Raw genomic sequence first — 4,316 nt, forward strand, 5'->3', positions numbered from 1 at the left:
CGATACATTTTTTTACACGTACTTAGTGCCTATATACCTGCTTTTTTATTGCTGACGTTTCAACGTGGAACGTGAACGCACGGCGTCGTGATCACGACAAGACTGAAGTGAGCGGCGCCTTTGTATGGCAGCCCGCGTAATTTCTTCGGGTACCCTCACACTGTCACTATTATTATCTAAGTCCACGTCGAAACGTCGACAATAAAGAAGCAGGTTTGTAGGTACTATTTATCTGCAAAAAAATCTTTGTTGTAATCGCGCTAAGTCTTGATAGTGTATTTAAATATGTGTTAACAATGCAAAAGTTTAAAAATAACTATATACTTATTATTTTAATCGTTTTACATCGAATATCGTTTAGATTTTTGGGAGATTATTAAGGTGAGTGTGATTAGAATTAAAATATAAGGCACAAATTCGTGTTAAATGAAGCCTGCATATAAGTGAAGTGAGAGAAAAAAAGATTACTAGAATGAATGTATTAGTGTAAAAGCTTTACCTTTTTAACGGATTTCAAAAAGGAGAAAGAGTATTATCAAAGTTACTAAAGCAATTTCTTTCTGCGTTTAACGACAAATGTATGCGAGATGTGGTAATGAAATTATAAAAATACATATTAGAAATTAACAAGTCTATTTAAAACATATTTGAAAATATGCTTTTACAATGAAAATATGTGTAAGGAAAATTTTGGAGGGGCGGTCGTTTTAAATTTAGTGTGATTTTTACAAATTTTATCGTTTGTTTCTTGCTTAATTTAATTGATTTGACCCAAGCGAACAAACATGCCGTGTGGTCCTGACATAGAAAGGGCCATCCCTTCCTTTCCTGCAAGTATCGTAAGAGGCGAATAAGGGAACTTGGTCGAGACATTAGCAGCGTTTCTTTTAACACATCATTAAAGTCTAACTGCGGTTACCAATCCGCCTGCCAAGCGTGGCAACTACTGGCAAAACTCCTTTATGGAGGAGATCTTGGTTCAACAATGGATAGTCAACGGCTCATATGATTGATGATGATGAAACAAAATAATTATACATTGCATGTCGCAGTTTGTAATAAAAGAGTGGTTGGTGGTAATGGTGACATACTGTTCAATGTAAGAATTGTTCTCGTGGTTCAACATCGAGACTTCAGACGAATGATTATATACCGATGCCCGATTTTTTATGTCCGGACATATTGTCACAGACGGGAAGGGGACCTGCAATATATAAATTGAATTAATCACAGCATTACGATAATAATAATAATAATGTCTAAAAAAATATAATTGAAAAATATTTACGTGAATTTCCTTTTAGTAGATAGATACATTGATAAACTCTTCATTTGCATCAACACCTGAGTCCTCAGGAATGGCAACGCATGGGGGGGTATCATGGGCGAAACAGTATACTCTGTTATGTTCATGTTATTGTAATAATGATAGTTAATGATTACTAGAGGGAAAAGTTGTTTGCTTGGGTACCTCTGTCCCATTGATGATTCTGCCATGAAGCAGTTGTGTTTGCATGTTTGTGTTTTGGTTTGAAAGATGGGATATGGCAATGATATTACAAGGCACAGAAGCATAACATCTTAGTCCTCAGGAATGGTAACGCATGGGGGGTATCATATGCGAAACAGTATACTCTGATACGTCCATGGTACTGCTCATGTCTATAGGCGACGGTTACCACTTTCCATCAGGTGGGCCGTCAGCTTGTTTGTCATTTTAAGTTGCATAAAAAATAAAGACATTTCTCACCATTTCGACAGGCACGAATTTTTCACTGAAACTGACTATGACAGGACTCGTTTGCCATTTCATCCAAACATTGCGTATTAATAGAAAACACAGCGCCACGCTTAATATGAAGGTTAGCAGCCAGAACAATCTGGAAACAAAAACACATCGTGTGAAACAATAATCGATCTAAATTGTTTCATTTTATGGGTCAAAATTGAATGGTAACTTCGCTTGCATTCTGGATGTATACAGGCGAGGCAGTAGTGAGAGATAATAGGTGAGGATGAAAGAAAGTCAATTGGTCAATCGTGGTTTCCAGGACGAACCGCTTAGGTGTCGACTTGATGTGTTATCAATGATAATGGAATCATAATCTCGCCTGCTCTATCGATATACACTGACGGGGAGTGAGGGACAATAGGTGAGAATGAAACCAGCTCAGTTAGCCCATAGTGACGAAGTCCATAAGAATTTATCACGATGGTCTCCAACAGGAATCACGTAAAGGTCGACCTGATACGGTATATTGCTAGCAATGAGGCTGTTTGACCCTGTTACTGACAATCCCTATCTTCTGTTCTATTCACACATAATATTTATTTATAGACTGAAAAATAGATAAATAAATATATAATAATAGGTATGTAATAGGTAGGTATATATATTCCATTATTACAGATTTTTTTACAACACAGGGGGCAAACAAGCATGCGGCTCACTTGATGGTAAGTGACTACCGCCGCCCATGTTCACCCGTAACACCAACGGCATTGCAGGCGCGCTGCCGGCCTTTTAAAAAGGAATATGCTCTTTTCTCTTCTCAGAAGGTTATGTTGTCGTATCGATTCCGAAATACTGCTGCTGGATGTTGATTCCAAAGAGTGGTTGTGTGTGTGTTTTTTTTTTTTATACAACTTAGAATGGCAAACAAGCTGACGGCCCACCTGATGGAAAGTGGTAACCGTCGCCTATAGACATGAGCTGTAACCATGGACATAACAGAGTATACTGTTTCGCCCATGATACCCCCATGCGTTGCCATTCCTGAGGACTCAGGTGTTATTCCTCTGTACCCAGTAAATTCACGCCATATCCCACCCTTCAAAGCGAATACAGCCATGTAAATACAACTGCTTCACGGTAGAAACACGAATGGGACAGAGGTACCCAAGCAATCGACTTTTGTACAGTCTGCCTCTGGTACTTACTTCTCGATGACGCTAAGTCCATTCTGCGCTACATATCGCAGTCCGTGCAATGTCGTATTTTTCGCATAATCCAAAAATAGATCTTTCGCCAAGATTTTCTGTCTTTTTCTACGTTGTTTCCTTATAACAACTTTGGTGCTCAAATTGCGATGTTTTGGCCTAAAATTATACCAGTATTATTATTATACCAGCCAGTAACTGTCTACTGTTAAGTTTTTCTTTTTTTTTTTTTTAATCTTCACATCTTATTAATCTAAGGAAAACAGTATACACAGATGTAATAAATAATACTCATAAAAGTTCTTTATTTTTTTTTTATACGACTTAGAATGGCAAACAAGCTGACGGCCCACCTGATGGAAAGTGATAACCGTCGCCTATAGACATGAGCAGTATCATGGACATAACAGAGTATACTGTTTCGCCCATGATACCCCCCATGCGTTGCCATTCCTGAGGACTCAGGTGTTATTCCTCTGTACCCTGTAAATTCACGCCATATCCTATCCTTCAAACCGAAACACAGCCATGCAAACACAACTGCTTCACGGTAGAAACACGAATGGGACAGAGGTACCCAAGCAATCGACTTTTGTCCTAAATTACTGTCAATGGATAGGTAAAATTTCTAAGTCTAGTAATTTTAAATTTGGAATGCATATGTACGATTTATTTTAATCTAAACAACTGCTAAGGAAAAGCTTTTTTGGAAATTTCAACTTAAAAGAGGCAATACGACATCACGTGTGTAAAGTTACAGGCCAATACTTAGTATTCAAATATAATATAAAATTAAAGTTTTTAGAGATAGTCTTATTTTAAGGGACTTTAGTGTAAAAGGTACCTTGAAAATATTTTAAGCAATCGATACTTACTCCCTCTTTTTTTTTTTTTTTTTTTTTCTCTCTGGCAACACTGCCGATAACAGTCTTTGTCAGTTGGCTCTTATTTATTTATTGTTTTTAATTTATTACTTGTGAAATAACGATACTAGTGTATATAATCAGTGAGTTTTGGTCATAAGTAACGTCGATTGTTGTTGGTGTGCAAATCTGTGATTTCTTTGTGACAAAAATCTACGTTACTAAATTTGTGGGACCGCCAACTGTCAAAGTATTGGTAATTTACAATAGAAGTCTTGGATTTCTATTGACTCCTTTAATAATTAAATACAGTTATTACACTTCACTATTACTATATCCATTTACAAATAAACAATAATATTAAAGTCAAATATTCGATAGTGAAGATCGGTTGTTGTTGTTGAGAGGAAAAAAAAAAAACTACCCACTAACATAAAATATTATTGCAATAATTACAGCTCATAAAATTTATTTATTATCATATTGATAATATATTCCAAATAGCTGTGCGAA

The 4,316-nt window shown here is 36.5% G+C and overlaps 1 long non-coding RNA gene across 1 annotated transcript; it reads right to left on the reverse strand.

Moving 5' to 3' along the window:
* Positions 1-975: 975 nt before the first annotated feature.
* On the reverse strand, positions 976-3,484 carry LOC128201226 (uncharacterized). Its single transcript, XR_008253122.1, has 3 exons — positions 2,941-3,484; positions 1,751-1,880; positions 976-1,204 (listed from the first exon to the last, which is right to left on the reverse strand). It is a non-coding gene; the product is annotated as an uncharacterized LOC128201226 (long non-coding RNA).
* Positions 3,485-4,316: the final 832 nt, after the last annotated feature.

Source organism: Galleria mellonella, unplaced genomic scaffold (assembly GCF_026898425.1).
Source record: "Galleria mellonella isolate WM207_F2 unplaced genomic scaffold, CSIRO_AGI_GalMel_v1 utg37, whole genome shotgun sequence".
Taxonomy (NCBI): Eukaryota; Metazoa; Arthropoda; class Insecta; order Lepidoptera; family Pyralidae; genus Galleria; species Galleria mellonella.